Raw genomic sequence first — 22,052 nt, forward strand, 5'->3', positions numbered from 1 at the left:
TTGTGACAGAAGTAGGTCTTTTTTTTGCCATTCTGGTATATAAGCAGCAACTCTGTGATGACCTGGTTTTGGGGGGGGGGGGGGGGGGGGGGGGGGCACGGGCTAGAACAAACACCCGGACTGGAAGGCCCTAAGAGTGGGTTTTAGGGATTAGAATTCCTGCTGCAGAGTTTTACGTGATGGGAGGTAAACACCAGCAGTTCTCACAAGAAGAGCAGGACACAAGAAATAGCAACAAGAGTGGACCACACGGCCAGTCGAGTTTACTCTGCTATTCAATACCACTATGGCGGATGTTGGCCTTCAACCCCACTTTGCCGGCAGCTTCCCACATCTCTCAATTTCCTGGGTGACCTATCCCAACCTTAAATGCATTCAAAGATGGCGCACCCACCTCCCGCTGGGGTAGGGAATTCCAAATATTAATTTCTCCTCATCTCAGTCCAAAATGATCAGCCCCTTTATCTGGACTTTTAGTCCTCGTGTGTTAGGTTCCCCCGATCAGTGGAAACAATCTCTCAGTGCCCACCCTTCAGACTCTTGTATGTTTCAATGAAAATTGTCTCTCATTCTTTAGGGTTTCAGTATGTCCTGAGGCTGGTTTTCATTATAGGCGGCGAGGGTGAAGAACATGTGTGCCTAAGAAAATTAAAATTACAAATATTTTGGGTGGTCTTTTCAAAGCTTGTTTGTGAGGACTGATTAGAATGTGGAATTCGCTACCATAGATTTGCTACCATAGGGAATATCATAGAATCATAGAATTTACAGTGCAGAAGGAGGCCATTCGGCCCATCCACTCTGCACCGGCCCTTGGAAAGAGCACCCCCATTTAAGCCCACACTTCCAACCTATGCCCGTAACCCTAACCCCACCTATCCTTTTTGGACACTAAGGGCAATTTAGCATGACCAATCCATCTAACCTGCACATCTTTGGACTGTGGGAGGAAACTGAGGCACCCGGAGGAAACCAACCCATGCACACACAGGGAGAACGTGCAGACACCACACAGACAGTGACCCAAAACGGGAATCGAACCTGGAACCCTGAAGCTGTGAAACAACTGTGCTAACCACTGTGCTATCGTACTGCCCTACTTGAAGCAAATAGTACAGATGCACTTCAATTAGTTAGATTCAAGCATGAGGAATAAAGGAACAGGAGGATACATTGACAGGTGAGATGAAGGTGGGAAGAGTCTTGAGTGGGGCTTGTACAGGGCTGCGGACCTGTTGGGCTAAATGGCCTTGTTCTGTGTTGTAAGTTTTATGTCAAATGTAAAACAGGTTGAGCATCAGTTCAGTTTATACCTTATAGCTAAAATCACGATCCTAATTACATTATATGTTTTTATATTACGAGTGAAGCGGAGCTCGCCAATGTTCAAAATGGGGCTATGTGATGCCTTGGCCACAGGTTCCCCATTCAAGTCCCTTATACAATGCTAGTCACATTGAATAGCCAGGTGTTTCTGGGCACTGCGAGCGATGGGAAACACACGGCTAAACGTGCTCGCTGTGGGACTTTGTTCCCATTTGGGTGAATCATGCCCATTATATCTGAAATTCCTACATTCATCACATAATGCAAACTTTGGGCTGGATTCTCTGATTTTGAGGCTATGTCCGGAGCATGTGTCTAGTCCTACAACCACAAAGTCGGCACCGCCCCCATACCGATGGGAGGCTAGCAGCCGCGCCACGTGCTGCCCACGGTGTTCCCTGCAGATACAGCCGGAGAATTGCCGGGTCCGTGGCTGTGCACAGCGGTGACCTGCAGCGGCCGCGTTGTACAACATGACGTCGGCCACGCGTGGACCCCGCCTGCCAGATAATGCCCCCCTGTAAACCCCCCGACTAGTCCCCCATCAGTCCCCCCAGCCCCCGCCGACGCCCCCCCCCGGTGCCGGAATGACTCCCCCCCCCCCCCCCCCCCCACCCCCCCACCGACTGCGGCGGCGCTGGACATGGTCCAGAGCCTCCATGCGAGGTCGACAAAACCTCAGACCACAAGCGATCCATGCTACAGGGAGTCGGCCTATTGGGGGGGGGGGGGGGGAGATCGGGGGAGGGTCTTCAGGTGATGTCCTGAGGCTGTGCCAATGGCGAGCAGCGGGAGGGAGCGGAGCATTCTAAAACAGGCGCCGCCCCCGAATTCGTCGCCAAATGGTATTCTCTGCTGAATCGTTAACTGCGATTTCGTAATCAGCAATCAGTGAATCCAATTTTTAAAACAGTATTAGCAATATTAGCACTGCTGCCTCACGCCGTCGAGGGCCCGGATTCGATCCCGGCCCCGGGTCACTGTCTGTATGGAGTTTGCACATTCTCCCCGTGTCTGCGTGCATCTCACCCAAAAAGAAGTGCAGAGTAATTGGTCATGCTAAATTGCCCCTTAATTGGAAAAAAAATTGGTACTCTAAATTTATTTTAAAATTCATATTCACCATATTAGCATCAAAGAAATACATGTACAATTAACAGTTAAACAGTTTGTAAATAAAAGAAAAAAAGTTAAATTATTCCTTACACCTCCACCAGAAATATTCCAATCAAACAACCCAATACAGTGCAAAGGCCACTTATAAATAAAGTTAGTGCAGAACATTGCGAAGAGACCCTTTCAAGAGCGGATCCAGTACACTTGTATTTTGTTAAACACTTCTGCTCAACCTAACAGTATGTGGTAAAACGGCAAAACTACAGACAGACCTGGTTCCTCCCATTAATTAAATCATCCAAATCTCACTAAGATGTCCCATAACCTGCTTAGAAATGCCTAAACACAATCCCTCAAATTATCTATACCCCAGGGAAACATCCAAAATATATCCACTCTTCCATTTGCCCTTTATCTGTAACCAAGTAAGTGGTTGAAGTGAATGATAACCTAAGTCTTTTATGATTCATTAATTACAGCTTATAATAATAATGAAGTTACTGCGAAAATCCCAAATCGCCACACTCCGGCGCCTCTTCGGGTACACAAAGGCTGAATTCAGAATGTCCAATTCACCTAATAGCACATCTTTCAGGACTTGTGGGAGGAAACCGGAGCACCAGGAGGAAACCTACCCAGTCATGGGGAGAACGTGCAGACGCCACACAGACAGTGACCCAAGCCGGGAATCGAACCTGGGACCTTGGTGCTGTGAGGCAATTGTGCTAACCACTGTGCCACACAAACACACATTCTGGGTACCTTAACCTAGGTTCTTTAATAATATTACTGCAACCAATATATACCTCAACCCTCGCTTTTAAAATCATTACTGCAACAGATAAGAAAAAACATATATAACAATTTCTTACATTCACCACACCTTCCCCCCCTTAAAAAAATGAACCAGCAGTATTTGTTTCCAAAGCGTTTTCAGCTTTAAATACTACTTATTGCCAAACACTACTATTACTCTATAAGATATATATCTCATCATATTTATGCATGCGAATTTAACCATCAGTATAGTCCATCTCAGTCTTTCTTTCCCAACTTTGAATGTTCTATTTTTCTGACATCTCAAAGTCGTGATAGAACATAGAACATACAGTGCAGAAGGAGGCCATTCGGCCCATCCAGTCTGCAACCGCCCACTTAAAGCCTTCACTCTCCACCCTATCCCCGTAACTCAGTAACCCCTCCTATCCCTTTTGGTCACTGAGGGCAATTTATCATGGCCAAACCACCTAACCTGCACATCTTTGGACTGTGGGAGGAAACCGGAGGAAACCCACGAAGACAGGGGGAGAACGTGATGAAGCATCTGCAATCACGTTTTCTCTTCCTGCTACACGTATAATTTTCAAGTTAAATGGTTGCAGCACTAAACTCCATCTGAACAGTCTTGTGTTTTCATCTTTAAACTTCTCCAGAAACTTCAATGGATTATGGTCTGTCTAAACAATTGTCTCCGATGAATGGTCAGCAACATAAATGTCAAAATGTTGCAATCCCAATACCAAAATCAACGTCTCCTTCTCGATGGTCGAATACGTCTTTTGATGAATATTTAGTTTTCTGGAAAAATAATGAACAGATCTTTCTATACCATCGTCATCTTCCTGGAACAGTACAGCACTAACACCCACATCACTCGAATCAATGATCACCCTAAATTGCTTATCATAATTCGGTGTCACCAAAACTAGTGCAGTGGCTAACACCGTTTTCAGATTGTCAAATACCTCCTGACATTCTGATGTCCAATGTAATTTCCTGTTCTTTTTGAAAAGTTTAGTCAGTGGAGCTACCACACTGCTAAGATTTGGCACGAGCTTTCTGTAGAAACCACTCATGCCCAAAAATCTCAGAACGTCTCTTTTTGTTGACGATATTGGGAACTTGCCAGTTGCTTTTGTTTTCACCTTCCATTGGGCCATGTCCAACGGTATGACCAAAGAATGGGACTTGGGCTTTTGCAAACTAATTTTTAGTCAGGTTTATCACCAAGTTTACTTCCTGTAGTCAACTAAACAATTCCTTCTAAATGTTCAACATGCTCCTTCCACATTTGACTGAACACCACAGGATCGTCCACATTCACTGAAAATGAAAATGGCTTATTGTCACGAGTCGGCTTCAATGAAGTTACTGTGACAAGCCCCTAGTCCCCACATTCCGGCGCCTGTCCAGGGAGGCTGGTACGGGAATCAAACTGTGCTGCTGGCCTGCTTGGTCTGCTTTAAAAGCCAGCGATTTAGCCCAGTGAGCTAAACCAGGCCCTGTTAACTGCAGTAAACATCCACGTTTACTCCAGAAATGCTCTTGTTTGCTTAGTCATTGGAATGTTGCAGGTGCATTCTTCATTCCAACTGGCATGACTTTAAACTGATTTTTAAAATAAATTTAAAGTACCCAATTCTTTTCTTTCCAATTAAGTGGCTCAGGGCTGGTTTAGCTCAGTGGGATAAGCAGCTGGTTTGTGATGCAGAACAAGGCCAGCAGCGCAGGTTCATTTCCCGTACCAGCTTACCCGAACAGGTGCCGGAATGTGGCGACTGGGGGCTTTTCACAGTAAATTCATACTTGTGACAATAAAAGTTTTTCTTATTATTATAATTAGCGTGGCCAATCCACCTACCCCGCACTTCTTTGGGTTGTGGGGATGAGACCCACAAAGACACAGGGAGAATGTGCAAACTCCACATGGACAGTGACCCGGGGCCATGATCGAACCCAGGTCCTCGGCGGCATGAGGCAGCAGTGATAACCACTGTGCCATCGTGCTGCCTGGATAACTTTAAACTGATACAGACCATTTGGTGTTGCAAAAGCCAAAACTTCCTTAGCCCTGTCTGATGAAGGTACTTGCCAGTATCCTTTAAGTAAGTCAATTTTGGTAATATAATTTGCTTGTCCCACCATTTCAATACAGTCTTCCAAAAGAGGACTAGGATACGAATGTGACTTCATATCTGCATTGATTTTCCTATAGGCAACAACAATCGCTGCATTCCATTTGATTTTGGCACCATCACAATAGGTGAGCTCTAATCGCTGCCACTCACTTCAATGGTATAATTCTTAAGCATGCTTTCAATATCCTTTTGTGCCTGTCCCAACTTTAGTGGATTGAGTCAATATGGATCTTGCATAATTGGACTGTACACAGAACAATACTTTTCACTGTACCTCAGTACACGTGACAATAAATCCAAATCCAAATATAATTTCCTACATCTACATCATGTACGATTACCTTTGTACTTCCTAGTTTGTTCCGACATATATCTCTATGTTACTGTGATAAGTCTTTCAGGTCACCTTCATTTTCCTCTGGAAGGTAACTCAATAATTTATCCAAATTTATTATTACTTCCTCATTGTCCAGTCTAATGTCAGGAATGTCTAATTCAGAATCATCTGGATTTATCGCTTCTCTCTGAGTTGTAACTACTAACACATCCTCCTTCATTCCTTCCCTATCAAAATACCTTTGGAGCAAGTTAACGACACACACTGTGAGCTTTCCTTCTGTCTGATATTCGTATAAACTAATTCCCCAGACTCAATTTCCTTTCAATTTCATAAGGTCCAGATAATTGTGTTTTAAATCGGTAACCTACCACTGGTAAAAATATTAAACTTTCTCTCCCACTAACAATACGATTTTGATTTCTTATCTGCCTGTTTTTCAACACATGCTGTGACAATTTTAAATGATTTCTAGCCAACTCACCAGCCCTAGTTAATCTCTCCCTAAACGTTGACACATAGTCCAACAATGTAGTGTCAGAATGCCGACCCACCAATTTATCCCTAATCATTTTAAGGGGGCCACTTACTTCATGAGCAAACATCAGTTTGAATGGACTGAATTTAGTTGACTCATTAGATTCTAAAATTGCAAATAGAAAAAATAGAATTCCTTTATCCCAATCCCATGGATAATCCTGACTATCGGTCCTCAATATGGTCTTTAAATTTTGATGCCACCTTTCTAACGCTTCCTGCAATTCTGGATAATACGCAGTTGATTTAAATTGCTATAATCCGAAACTCTCTCTAATTTCCCTGAATAACATTGACATAAAATTGAATCCTTGATCTGATTGGATTTCTTCTGGTAGTCTGCATCTGGTTAAAAAAAATTTAGTTAACGCCTCTCCAACCCTCTTAAGCTATAATATTTCATAATGGAATGGCTTCCGGAAATCTAACAGACATATCCATTAAGATCCACATACACTGATTCCCACTTTTTGCTGAGGAACGGGTCCCGCAGAATCAATTAGGACCCTAGTAAAAAGTTCTTCAAATGCTGCAATGGGTATTAAAGTTGTTGGTTTAATTACCGCCTGAGGTTTTTCTATTACCTGACATGTGTGACATGTACGGCAAAATTCCACAACATCCTTATGCAGACCAGGCCAATAAAAATGTTTTTGTATTTATACGCCTAAATTCCACTGACTGGAATCTCAGGTACTACCCAGAAAACCTCCTTTCTATAACCCACCAGTCATACAATTTGATGAACTTCTGCCCAATTTTCATCCACCTGAATATGTAAAGATCTCCACTTCCTCAACTCCATACTCCCAGAACATCTAGATCCACTGCAATTTGCATACCGCTGCAACCAGTCCACAGCAGGCGGCATCTCCCTGGCCCTACACTCATCCCTAGAGCATCTCGACAACAAGGACTCCTACATCAGACACCTATTTATTGACTACAGCTCCGCCTTCAACACCATAATCCCAGCCAAGCTCATATCAAAGCTCCAAAACCTATGACTTGGCTCCTCACTGTGCAACTGGATCCTCAACTTTCTGACCCACAGAGCACAATCAGTAAGAGTAAACAATACTCCTCCATAATAGTCCTTGCGGGGCCCCACAAGGCTGCATACTTAGCCCCCTGCCATACTCCCTATACACACACGACTGTGTGGTAGAATTTGGTTCCAACTCCATCTACAGGTTTGCTGACGACACAACCATAGTGGGTTGGATCTCGAACAACGACGAGTCAGAATACAGGAGGGAGATAGAGAACCCAGTGGAGTGGTGCAGCGACGACAATCTATCCCTCAATGCCAGCAAAGCTAAAGAGCTGGTCATTGACTTCAGGAAGCAAAGTACTGTACACATCCCTGCCTGCACCAACAGGGCCGAGGTGGAGATGGTTGACAGTTGCAAATTCCTAGTTGCACATCACCAAAAATCTGTCCTGGTCCACCCACGTCAACGCTACCACCAAGAAGGCACAACAGCGCCTATACTTCCTCAGGAAACTAAGGAGATTCAGCATGTCCATACTGACACTTACCAACTTTTACCGATGCGCCACAGAAAGCATCCTATCTGGCTGCATCACAACCTGGTATGGCAACTATACAGCCCAAGACCTCAAGGAACTTCAGAGTCGTGAATACAGCCCAGTCCATCACATGAAACTGCCTCCCATCCATTGACTCCATTTACACCTTCCGCTGCCCGGGGAAAGCGGGCAGCATAATCAACGACCCCTCCCACCCGGCTTATTCACTCTTCCAACTTCTTCCATTGGGCAGGAGATACAAAAGTCTGAGAACACGCACAAACAGATTCAAAAACAGCTTCTTCCCCGCTGTTGCCAGATTCCTAAACGACCCTCTTATGGACTGACCTGATTAGTACTACACTCCTGTCTGCTTCACCCGATGCCGGTGTCTATGTATTCACATTGTGTACCTTGTGTTGCCCGATTATGTATTTTTCTTTTTCTTTTTCTTTATTTTCATGTACTAAATGATCTATTTGAGCTGCTTGCAGAAAAATACTTCTAACTGTACCTAGGTACACGTGGCAATAAACAAATCCAGTCCAATCCAATTCCTCATTAATAGATTATATCTAATGGGATAACACTCCAGTAAACACTCAAATTCTATTTTGATACAACTGCTTTATTTCTGAATCCTTCTGTTGCAATTTTACCAATTGTCCTGCACTGAATATATTTACTTCATCCTCCACCTGGTGTTATTCTTTATCAGCCATCTGGTCAAATATTGCTTCTAATAACTGAACCTCAACCTCCCGATCTTTACTCCTTTATTTCTCCTCCTCCTGTCTCAACCTGTGGCTTTGTAATCTTGTTACCAAACAATCCGGAAATGCCCCAGGATATATTCCTTTCAACAGCTCAATTGTTTGACTTTCTACCAGCTTTTCAACCAGAGTAGGCGTCACCCCCACGTGTGATCCAGTTATATCATTACCCAGGATAAACTGTGCCCCTGAAGAAGGTCATTTCTCTATTACTTCTACCACCACTTTTCACCAGATTTTCTAACCTTACCTTATATAATGGAATACCATTCACTTCACCAGTAATCCCACATATTAGCATCTTCTCTGGCAGGACTCCTGAACTACATATCGCCTTATCTCTTACCATTAAAGATTGACTTGCTCCTGTATCCTTTAAGATCTTAACCCCTTTATCTACTCCATCTATTACACATGAGTAAATATAACCTTCTCAAATAAAAGCTTTAAAAAGATCTAACATCTTCTTATCAACCAACTTCTGAATCGACTGTACAGGCTGTTGCATCTTTTCAGCTGCAACCATGTTTTTTTCTCCAATTTAATAAACCCTCCTGGCTTATCCTGTTTCAAAGAGTCTGTCTTCCCAGTACTTTTTTTAAGGGACCAACGCTCTGACTTGGTGTGTCCAATCTTATTACAACGAAAACACTCAAGTTTTCTTACCTCTCTTCCACCCTCACAAGTTTCCTTTTTAGCCTGGAACAAAATATTTTGAATATTTCCAACTAGACCACCTTTGCCTTGACCACCTGGAGATTTCTCGTCTCCCCAGTTTCTATCCTTCACAGATTCAGATTGATGTTGAAAACCAAACCTTGATTTTGAACTAATTCAACATCAGCTGCCGTTTCTGCTGCCTGTCTAGCAGTTTTAACTCTTTCCTTTTCCACACAAGTTCTCACTACAGCTGGAAGTGAATCTTTAAATTCCTCTAAAATAACCGTTTCTCTCAGAGCTGCATACATTTGGTCCATTTTTAATCCTCTTATCCACCTATCAAAATTATTTTGGTAGTTTCTTTCAAATTCTGTACACATCCGACCTGGTTCTTTCCTTAGATTCCTAGAAATTCTATATGTTAGCTTCTGGCACTGGTTTACACGTACTTAAGATGGATTTTCTCACCTCATTATAATTCCTAAATACCTCCTCTGATAGCGACGCAAACACTTCATTAACTCTACCTACTAACTTTGTTTGAATCAACAATACTCATTAGACCTTTGCCCACTTCAATTGTTTAGCTACTTTCTCAAATGAGGTTAAAAAAACACTTCTACATCTTTCTCATCAAACCTTTGCAGGGTTTGAATATATTTAACCATAGCCCCAGTACGTTTTGGACTAGGAAGGGTTACTTACTCCTCTGAACATACCTCAGTTACTACCTTTAACTCCAACATTTCAAGTTGATCTTCTTTCGCTCTCTTCTATTCCCTTTCTTCCCTTGCTACTCCTTTCATTCCCACATCAAGCTTCCTCACTTCAATTGTGTTTGAGAAGTTCTTTCTTTTTGCTTTATCTCTGCCTTTGCCACTCTCTTCTTTTCCTTTTCCTCTCTCTCCCTGTCTCTTTCCTTTGTTTTTAATTCCAACTAAAGCTGTCTCAGTTCTATTTATTTCTCTTTCCTTTTTCTCTTGCATTTCTAACTGTTTCATCTATAATTACATTTTAACCAATTCAAATGATTCAGTCTGTGCCTCTGACAAATTTAAAGGCTGAGCTATTGCTTTAACTCTCTCCGCCTTCCTCGTCCCTACAGGTAAAGTCAACTGCAGCTTGACCACCAGATCCAAAAGCTTTGTTTTAGCCATGCTTTGTAAACCACCCAGTGTGAGTTCTTCCCACGCAGAAAATTCTGAGCCACTGAAAGAGCCACATCACAAATCACTTCCTATGTAAACTGACAGAATTCAGCACCTGTAGAGAAAGCACCAGTTCCTCACACACACTGTCATTAAGTTCAATGATCCCAAGCCAAAATATGAATTATACATGATAGTCCCAACAAAGAGCCCCCAATTTATGATAAGGATATTGGTCCAGACTCCAATTTGTTTTAGGGTCTTGGACGAGCCCTCAATTTTTGTTAGTATACCATTTCAGACTCTAATTTATGTTAGGATATCGGATTGGAAACCCCAACAATTTGCAATTTGTAAAACTGTGAGCAAAGTATACTTCACTCCAAGAGTGATGACTCTGACCAATAGATAGCTGTTATACATAGTGATAATCCATATAGTTCACAGGGAGGCCATTTGGCCCATTGAGTCTGCACCAACCCTCTGAAAGAGCACCTCACCTAAGCCCTATCCCTGTAATTCCACCTAACCTGCATATCTTTGGGCACTGAGGGACAACTTTAGCATGGCCAATTCACCTAACCTGCACATCCTTGGACTGTGGGTGGCAACTGGAGCACCCAGAGAATGTTCAGACGCCACACAGTCACCCAAGGCTGGAATTGAACCCTGGTCCTTGGCACTGTGAGGTAGCAGTGGTAACCAATGTGCCATCCTGCTGGCCTTGTTAAAACAACATTGATTTTAACACAGTATTAACATCAAAGAAATAGCTTTATAATTAATAGTTAAACATTTCTTAAATAAAAGGAAAAACTTTAACTTATGCTCTGCACCTTTGTTGTAAATATTCTAACCAAGCAACCCAATACAGTTCAAATGCCACTTATAAATAAAGTTAACAGAACATATTTACTTCATTATCTCTGCAGACCTTTGCAGAGAGACTCTTTCAAGAGCAGATCCAGTACACCGCTGTCTTGCCAGACCTTTCTACTCAACCTATTAGCATTTGGCAAAACTGCAAACTACAGACAGACTTGGCTCCTCCCATTAATCACATAATCTGTATCTCACTAAGATGTCCCATGACCTGCTTAGCTGGGCCGAAAGATAATCCCTAAAAGTACCTATACCTCAGGGAACCATATCCATTTAAACATTATTCCATTTGCCCCTTATCTGTAACCACGTAAGTGGTTGGAGTGAATAATTACCTCATACTTTTATGACTCCTTAATTGCAGCTTTAACAGATACATAGTCTGGGTACCTTAACCTAGATTATTTAATAATATATACTTCAATCCAGGCTTTATAAACATTACTGCAACAAATATAAAAATACAAGATATATATACCAAATCCTTACATTTACCCCAAATGTAATGAATGTAAGAAATTGTTATATTTTATATTTGTTGTAGTGATGTTATTAAAAGATGAGTTTAAGATGCATACAGCCAGTATGATTGCTGTAGCTGTTATTAAGGTGTTGTAAAAGTGAGGTGATCTTTGATTATGCAGGGGGAAGCGTCCTGCTGATAAATTTGAGAAGCGTTTTATTTGTTTATAGGTAACTGGCTAATGGAATATTGTTTTGGTTTGGAGGTCCCTGGTGTGTAGATAATGTAAGCGTTAGATACAGATTATATAATTAAGAAGGGTAATGTCCGTAATTTCAGTTTGGCAAGAAGTGTCTTCAGTTTGCTTTTGAAAGGCTCTTTCCAAGGACGCTGCGCAGATAAAAACAAGCACAACCTGGCTGCTAACTTTATTGATAAGTGGTGTTTGGACTATATTACTGTGCCTGATTGGGATATTTAGTGCAGATTTAGAAAGTAAGTTAGAGTTCCTTCTTTGATTTAAGAACTGTTGTAACCGTTAAACGTAAAGCTACATTTTTTTGTGGCTAATGTGATTAATTCTGTGTTAAAATTAAAGCTGGTTTTAGCATAAATGACACCAAATGTTTAATTTTATCGCTCCTGTGGTGCTGTCATCTTTCCCAACCGTTCTCCAAATTGCAAATGGTTGGATTCTCATCCGGGATCCTAACACTGATGAATGCCAAGAGCTGATTGGAGCATTGGCATTCAAACGTACCCAGACACCCTGTGAATCAGGGGCTTGCAAACTCCCAATGTAAGGACACCAGCCCACTAAGCCCCTATGCCTCCACACACATAGTTTTGTTTGGGGTTGGAGAAGGCTGTACACAGCGTATCCCATTCTCTCACCACCATGCCCATCAAACGAGGTTACTGGCAACTCCCAGGGAGGGCCAGGTTGTGATGTATTTACGTCCCTGTCTATCTTTTAAATATCGCTGTGCAAACTACTCCTTACCAATCCCTCTGTGTTAAGCCAAGCTGGGCTCTGCAGTCTTCTCCACTCCACATACTCTAGCCTGTGGTTTCTGGTCTTTTGGTTCTGGATTCACGTATTTCCCCATTCCTCCACTCCAGACCATTCTTTAAATCTCCCCTCGTAAACCTACTTGCTTTGCGACTTCACTCAGTGTACGGAAAGCGCTTCTCAAATTCGACTTTGTAATCGCCGATCGGACGGAGAATCCCTTTTGATGTTAAAATCAGGGGGTAGCACTTGTTTGAAGCAGGTTTTGTATTATCCACCCCCTCTGAAACGGCGCCACACACCGTTGGGACGGCCTCAGCGATCCTCCGCCCCCAAAGGGCCAAATTCCCGACCGCGCGGTTGATGTGTGATCTCAGCGGCGGGGCGGCTGCGGACTGTGTTCAGCGCCACCACAGTCAGGCGGGAGCTGTGCTGCAGGTCGGGGGGGGGGGGGGGGGCCTTCGGCGAGGGCTGGGGGACTAGTGGGGGGGGTGGCCAGGGGGTGTCCGGGGGGGGCACTATCTGGCAAGCCAGGCCCGTGCACGGCCGACGCCATGTTTTATAGTGCGACCGCTGTATGTCATCACCATGCGCATGTGCGGCCATGGACCCGGTCATTCTCCGGCCGTTTATATCGTGGGAGCGGGGTTTGACGTGGCGCAGCTGCAAGCCCCTCACCGGTGGCAGGATCGGTGAAGGGGCGGCGTCGATTTTGTTCACATGAAACGCCTCAGATCCTCCGCACTTAGCCTCAGAAATGGAGAATCCAGTCCAGGCAGAGGCAATGAATGTGGCCCTACCCATGACGCCACGCTCTGAACAACATGGGGAATCTGGTTAAAAAAACATGAGGAAGTTAGGAATTACACGTTATGGGAAATGATGAAATGAGGCCTGCTCGGAGAAGGCGTTCGTGGAGTAGAAATGGCAGCAGGGGCCAGTTGGGCCAAGTTGAGAATTTAACGACCTCAATCTGACAATATATGATTGATAAACTTCAAGACAAATGCAGCGTCAGCCGATCTTTAATTTTTTATTCTCCAAAGTAAGGGGAACCACAACATACTGTAATACTCTAATGTTCAGAATTGTGCAATCCTTTTATTATTCTATATTTCCTTTTTATTTTAATGGCTGCCTGGAACTATGTTACAAACGATTATTTATTTTATTTGTCTCATCATCATGATTCCTGCCACCACCACGGGTTTTTGATAAAACAATTATCTAAATGCCTGTTTGTGGGCTTTATGTTCTGTGCAAATCAAACTTTTCAACCATCCTTCATAATCGGCGCTCAACTGCAGCCCGACATCTGTTTCTCCTCCATGAATCTCCACGGAATATTTGCTATTTTTAAAGGCAATATGTATAATGCAAGCATTTATCGTGGCTTGGGAGCAGTTGGGATGTCTGCAATGGAAATGAATCACTCCACTGCACTAACGCCCTTCACCTCAATGAGTGTGGGTTTCGCTGGGGAAAAGAAAGCAACAAAAATAGATGCAATGTGGAAGACCAATCAACTTGTCTTCGCATAACCATCTAGAAATAACCCACGTATGTTGAGTGTGCTTTCCGTTCTTTGGGCCTCAAACATGCAGCTTTTGCCTCACCTCATGACTCGCCCTGGCATGGGCTAATTCACAGAAATTGATTGCCATGATTAGTCAATAACTCCATTATAGTTGCGCCATATGAGGATTGGTTCTTAGGTTTATCTTGCATTTTTGTCTTCAGTCTTCCTCCAAGTCCAATTCACGTGCTAATGCTTTGCTTGCTAAGTAATGTCAGCCATGGTTCAGTTGTAAGCCCAATTACTTCAGTAACAGGACTTCAGCACAAACATCTAGGCGACTGCACTCCAGTGCAGTGCAGAGCGAGTGCAGCACGGTCGGAGATGCTGTTTTTCAGCTTAGATGTTAAACCAAGATCTGGTCGCAGATTTTAAGATCCTATAGCAGGGAAGTTCTGCCCAGTATTCTGGTCAACGTTTATCCCTCATTCAACATCACAAAAATCCCGCCCTTTGTTCTTGCAGGGTTTGTTAAGAATCCCCCTGATGTTAAATGTGAGGATATTCCAAAGCCCAGAAAGGGTAACTTGGAACAATGGTTCTGAGTGGTGTATATTTTCAATTTGGTATAGTATGAGAAAAGATGTGCAAACCAGGGAGGAATAGTCTAGTCATTTTGTGACAGGGCAGCACGGCAGCACAAGGGGCTTGCACTGTGGCTTCACAGCACCAGGGTCCCAGGTTCGATTCCCCGCTGGGTCACTGTCTGTGCGGAGTCTGCACATCCTCCCCATATGTGCGTGGGTTTCCTCCGGGTGCTCCGTTTCCTCCCACAGTCCAAAGACGTGCAGTTTAGGTGGATCGGCCATGCTAAATTACCCTTAGTTTCCAAAAAGGTTAGGAGGGGTTATTGGGTTACAGGGATAGGGTGGAATTGAGGGCTTAAGTGGGTTGATGCAGACTCGATGGGCTGAATGGCCTCCTTCTGCACTATATGTTCTGTTCTATGTTCTGATCAATTAATAAAGAATATTGATTAACTTCAAAGAAAAACACATGACAAGAAGTACACCACAATAATACACTAAACTACACCGATGGCTATACACACACAGTATCTCATGAAGTGGAAGCACGGTAGCACAGTGGTTAGCACAGTTGCTTCACAACTCCAGGGCCCCAGGTTCGAATCCCGGCTTGGGTCACTGTCTGTGCAGAGACTGCACCTTCTCCCCATGTCTGCGTGGGTTTCCTCCGGGTGCTCCGGTTTCCTCCCACAGTCCAAAGATGTGCAGGTTAGGTGGATTCGCTATGCTAAATTTCCCTTAGTGTCCAAAAAGGTTCGGGGTAACAGGCTTAGGTTGGAAGTGTGTGCTTAAGTAGGGTGCACTTTCCAAGGGCCGGTGCAGACTCGATGGACCGAATGGCCTCCTTCTGCTCTGTAACTTCCATGATTCTGTGATTCTATGAAGTTACCCCTTTGTTCCCAACTACCGACGTTTCCTGAACTGTGAGATACCCTTTTCCTCAAACAATATCCAATTTTATATAATTCTATGATCTAAATCCAGAAGGTAGTTACCACCTACAGGTTATTTTCCAACATTGGGGCAGCATGGTAGCATGGTGGTTAGCATAAATGCTTCACAGCTCCAGGGTCCCAGGTTCGCTTCCCGGCTGGGTCACTGTCTGTGCGGAGTCTGCACGTCCTCCCCGTGTGTGTGTGGGTTTCCTCCGGGTGCTCCGGTTTCTTCCCACAGTCCAAAGATGTGTGGGTTAGGTGGATTGGCCATGCTAAATTGCCCGTAGTGTCCTAAAAAATAAGGTTAATGCGGGGGGTTGTTGTGTTATGGGTATAGGGTGGATACGTTGGCTTGAGTAGGGTGATCATTGTTCGGCACAACATCAAGGGCCGAAGGGCCTGTTCTGTGCTGTACTGTTCTATGTTCTATTTGGGAAAGCCAAGGCACAATCCTTTCGGCTTGAGTTTTGGAACTTATCCAGCTGTCCTTTTAAGAAAAACCTGCTTTTGGGAGACTGTGATGGTCGCTGGTGCAACTGTGTCCCTTTCTCCAGCTATTGTGCCATGGATATATTATTCTTTCCTGTTGATGTTACCCACCCGGTGGAACTGGCTTTTTAGCATATTCTCTTATCTCCGCATTGTATTCCCTGAGTCACATAGGTAAACACTTGCTTTTCTCACTGATATGTTAATTTGTATGTCAACATCCCCATCAGGCAACTGCATTTATCAAACTGCTTTTTTATTTTATTTTACCCCAATTTCATTTTTTAATCTTAATTTTCCCCAATTCTTAACAGACTGAAAGTCAAGTCAAAATCTGTAGGGAGTAGATTGAAAGGAAATCTATACCCCCCTCATTTGGGGGATTCCAAATATTATTCCATGTTTAATAGAAACCAATAATATAACACCTTTCTTGACTTCAAGAAGTTCCAAACGTTTTACAATCAATGATTGAGTTTCAAAGTGTAGTCACTGAGCTCACACGACTGGACAGTTAGTTTGTGATGCAGAGCGAGGCCAACAGTGTGGGTTCAATTCCCCTACTGGATGAGGTTATTCATGACGGCCCCGTCTTCTCAACCTTGCCCCTCGCCTGAGGTGTGCTGATCCTCAGGTTAAATCACCGCCAGTCAGCTCTGCCCCCTCAAAGGGGAAAGCAGCCTCTGGTCACCTGGGGCTACGGCGACTTTACCTTTACCTCACTGTTCTAATACAGGAAATACAGCAGATAATTTGTGCATAGCGACTCCCACAAATAGCAATGAATGAGGCAGATGAACTGCTTTTGTGATGTTTTGAGGGTAACATTTTGGGCAGGGAGGGATAATTCCACTGCTCCAATTCAAAATATTGCCATTGGGGAGATGTCCATCTGAGAGGGCAGGATGGACCTCAATTCAACATTCCATCTCTCAGGCAGCACCTTAGACAGTGCAGCAATTCTTCAGTACTGACTCTCTGACAGTGCAGCACTCCCTCAGTACTGACCCTCTGACAGTGCTGCACTCCCTCAGTACTGACCCTCTGACAGTGCGGCACTCCCTCAGTACTGACCCTCTGACAATGCAGCACTCTCTCAGTACTGACCCTCTGACAGTGCGGCACTCCCTCAGTACTGACCCTCTGACAGTGCTGCACTCCCTCAGTACTGACCCTCTGACAGTGCAGCAATTCTTCAGTACTGACCCTCTGACAGTGCAGCAATTCTTCAGTACTGACTCTCTGACAGTGCAGCACTCCCTCAGTACTGACCCTCTGACAGTGCTGCACTCCCTCAGTACTGACCCTCTGACAGTGCGGCACTCCCTCAGTACTGACCCTCTGACAATGCAGCACTCTCTCAGTACTGACCCTCTGACAGTGCGGCACTCCCTCAGTACTGACCCTCTGACAGTGCTGCACTCCCTCAGTACTGACCCTCTGACAGTGCAGCACTCTCAGCACTGACCCTCTGACAGTGCAGCACTCCCTCAGTACTGACCTTCTGACAGTGTGGCATTCCCTCAGTACTGACCCTCTGACAGTACAGCACTCCCTCAGCACTGACCCTCTGACAGTATGGCACTCCCTCAGCACTGACCCTCTGACAGTATGGCACTCCCTCAGTACTGACCCTCTGACAGTGCAGCACTCCCTCAGTACTGACCCTCTGACAGTGCAACACTCCCTCAGCACTGACCCTCTGACAGTGCAGCACTCCCTCAGTACTGACCCTCTGACAGTATGGCACTCCCTCAGTACTGATCCTCTGACAGTGCAGCACTCCCTCAGTACTGACCCTCTGACAGTGCAGCAGTGCTCAAGGATGTTCAGTTTGAGTTCCTCCAGGGTCACTCAGCTCCTGACCTCATTCCAGCCTTGGTTCAAACATGGATGAAAGAGCTGAGTGCCAGAGGTGAGTTGAGAGTGACTGCCCTTGACAACAAGATAGCATTTGACTGTGTATGGCATCAAGGAGCCCGGGCTAAACTGGAGTCAATGGAGTCAGGGGGGAAAGTCTCTGGTGGTTTGGAGTCATACTTGCAACAAAGAAAGATGGGCACAAAGGGATGCAACAGTGGTTAGCACTGTTGCTTCACAGCGCCAGGGTCCCAGGTTTGATTCCCAGCTGTCTGTGCGGAGTCTGCACATTCTCCTTGTGTCTGCGTGGGTTTCCTCCGGGTGCTCCAGTTTCCTCCCACAAGTCCCGAAAGACGTGTTGTTAGGTGAATTCTCCCTCTGTGTACCTGAACAGGCGCCGGAATGTGGGGACAAGGGGCTTTCCACAGTAACTTTATTGCAGTGTTAATGTAAGCCTACTTGTGGCAAAGTATATATTATTAAGATTATTAAATTATTAAAGATGGTTGTGGTAGTTGGTGGTCAATCATCTCAGCTCCAGGACATCATTTCAGGAGTTCCTCAGGGTAGTGTCCAAGGCCCAGCCATCTTCAGCTGCTTCATCAATGACCTCCCTTCCATCATAACGTCAGAAGTGGGGATGTTCGCACCGTGTTCAGCACCATTCGCGACTGCTCAGAAAATGAAGCAGTCCATATCCAAATGCAGCAAGACCTGGACAATATCCAGGCTTGGGCTGACATGTGGCAAGTTACATTCGTGCCACACACGTGCTAGGCAATGACCATCTCCTACAAGACCGGATCTAACCATCGCCCCTTGGCGTTCAATGGCAGTTCCGTCACTAAATCCCCCACAATCAACATCATGAGGGTTACCATTGACCAGAAACTGAACTGGACTAGCCATATTAGTACTGTGGCTACTAGAGCAGGTCAAAGGCTAGGAATCCTAAGGTGTGTAACTAATCTCCTGACCCCCCAAAGCCTGTCCACCATCTACACTGCACAAGCCAGGGATGTAATGGAATACCCTCTACTTGCCTGGATGAGTGCAGCTCCAACAACAATCAAGCAGTTTGGCACCATCCAGGACAAAGCAGCCCCGCTTGATTTGCTCCCCTTTCCACAAACATTCAAACCTTCCACCACCAACAAACAGCAGCAGCCGTGTGTACCATCTACAAGAGGCACTGCAGTAACTCACCAAGGTTCCTGAGGCAGCACCTTCCAAACCCACGACCACTACCACCTAGAAGGACAAGTTTAGCAGTTACCTGGGAACCCCACCATCTAGAGGTCCCCCTCCAAGTCACTCACCACCCCGACTTGGAAATATATCGCCGTTCCTTCACTGCAGCTGGGTCAAAATCCTGGAACTCCCTCCCCAACAGCACTGTGGATGTACCTACATCTCAGGAACTGCAGCGGTTCAAGAAGGCAACTCACCACCACCTTGTAAACGGCATCAAGGGATGGGCAAGAAATGCTGATCTAACCACACTCCCTCATTACTGACCCTCCAACAGTGCAGAGCTCCCTCAGTAATGCCCTGGTTATGTTACTCAAGTCTAGAATGGGATTTGAACCCTCAATCCTCCGACTCAGAGAGTGTTTCCCACTGAACCAAGACTGACATCTCAGTGCGGTGGTTATAAACGCAGTGCATTGTGTCAAAACATCACTGGGTGTTATAAAGCAGGAGGGTGCAGGGCTAAACCTGGAGGAATGAGGCCTCAACCACAGCCAGGGTGTCAGCGAAAGCAATGGCTGACAGAGAAGGGGGGAAAAAATCCCGATGGTCAAAGCGTGCCTCTGGGCGGCTGGGTGTGGGGGCCTAGCTGGGATTGGGAAAGTCCAAGGGGGAGGAGGGAAAACCTCATTGGTGGGAAGGAGGAAACAAAACGCAGAATGTTTTTGTGGAAAAGGGGTTGAGTATGTCACTCATTCAGGGCCTGCTGCTTATAATGTGGGCGGGCTGAGCAGCCAACAGCTGCACATTCCCAGCCACCTCCAGTTTGACCCCCATTCCCCAGACAGTGCGTGGGACAGACGCAGAAGGAACCATCTCACTATCTCGTCAGGCAGCTCAGCTGATCGGGCCTGAGTTGGGGCTAACTGCGCAGGGGCAGGTATATTTAAAAAGTGCAGTTTATTTATCAAGGACACTCCTAAAGAGATACCCCAGCTGTCAAACCTGACAATAAAGCACTTTTCCGCAGGAAAATGTAGAGCCTCAGAGTGTAAGATAGCTTCGAATAATTTTTCTGTCCATTCCAGGACGAGATTTCTTGGATCAGAGAGGAGTGGAAAAATGAAATGCTCACAGGAATTCACAAATACTCGACTAAAAGGGAATGTTGGAAAATCTGGGCCTGCTTTCTGGTGAGGCTGCTTACCGTGGAGAGTAAGAGCTTTAACCTCTTCAAGGTCCCCGGCTGAGTAACTGAGTGCAGTGAGTTAGGGTACGGAGATTGGGAGTGGGGAATTAACCAGGGATCCTGCTCTTGATTATCATCTTGACTGAATGGATATAAAATATCAAACCTTTCTTTTCAATCCCAAAGATTTCCATAATATCAACTCATTTCTGCTCAGCTTAACTGCAGCCCAAACCTTCATTCAAACCTTTGTCAGCTCCGGATCTGACTATTCCAATGCTCTCCCAGTCTCCTGTCCACTCCATTCTATTAACTTGACCTCATCCAAAACTCACCTGCCCCATGTCCCCTCACCCACCAAATCCTATTCACCCCATCATCCTGTACTTACAGACCCTGGTCAACCAACACCTCGATTTTAAAATTCTCGTCCTTGGTTTCAAATCTCTCCAAGGCCTTTCCCCCTCCCTATCACTGAAACCTCCCCCAGCCCCACATTCACCTCCTTATCTCTGTAACCTCCCCCAGCCCCACAGTCACCTCCTTATCTCTGTAACCCCCTCCAGCCCCACAGCCCCCTCCCTATCTCTGTAACCCCCCTCCAGCCCCACAGCCCCTCCCTATCTCTGTAACCTCCTCCATCCCCACACCCCCTCCCTATCTCTGTAACCTCCTCCAGCCCCACAGCCCCCTCCCTATCTGTGTAAACTCCTCCAGCCCCTACACCCCCTCCCTACCTCTGTAATCTCCTCCAGCCCCACAGCCCCTTCCCTATCTCTGTAACCTCCTCTACAGCCCTACAGCCCCCTCCCTATCTCTGTAACCTCCCCCAGCCCCACAGTCACCTCCTCATCTCTGTAACCCCCTCCAGCCCCACAGCCCCCTCCCTATCTCTGTAATCTCCTCCAGCCCCTACACATCCTCCCTATCTCTGTAACCTCCCCCAGCTCCACAGCCCCCTCCTTATCTCTGTAACCCCCTCCAGCCCCATAGCCCCCTCCCTATCTCTGTAAACCCCTCCAGCCCCACAGCCCCCTCCCTATCTCTGTAACCTCCTCCAGCCCCACAGCCCCCTCCCTATCTCTGTAACCCCCTCCAGCCCCACAGCCCCCTCCCTATCTCTGTAATCTCCCTCCAGCCCCTACACATCCTCCCTATCTCTGTAACCTCCCAAAGCCCCACAGCCCCCTCCCTATCTGTGTAACCTCCTCCAGCCCCTACACCCCCTCCCTATCTCTGTAACCTCCTCCAGCTCCACAGCCCCCTCTCTATCTCTGTAACCTCCTCCAGCCCCACAGCCCCCTCCCTATCTCTGTAACCTCCTCCCGCCCCACAGCCCCCTCCCTGTCTCTGTAACCTCCTCCAGCCCCTCCCTATCTCTGTAACCCCCTCCAGCCCCTACACATGCTCCCTATCTCTGTAACCTCCCAAAGCCCCACAGCCCCCTCCTTATCTATGTAACCTCCTCCAGCCCCGACACCCCCTCCCTATCTCTGTAACCTCCTCCAGCCCCACAGCCCCCTCCCTATCTGTGTAACCTCCTCCAGCCCCTACACCCCCTCCCTATCTCTGTAACCTCA

This window comes from Scyliorhinus canicula, chromosome 7, assembly GCF_902713615.1.
Source record: "Scyliorhinus canicula chromosome 7, sScyCan1.1, whole genome shotgun sequence".
Lineage (NCBI taxonomy): Eukaryota > Metazoa > Chordata > Chondrichthyes > Carcharhiniformes > Scyliorhinidae > Scyliorhinus > Scyliorhinus canicula.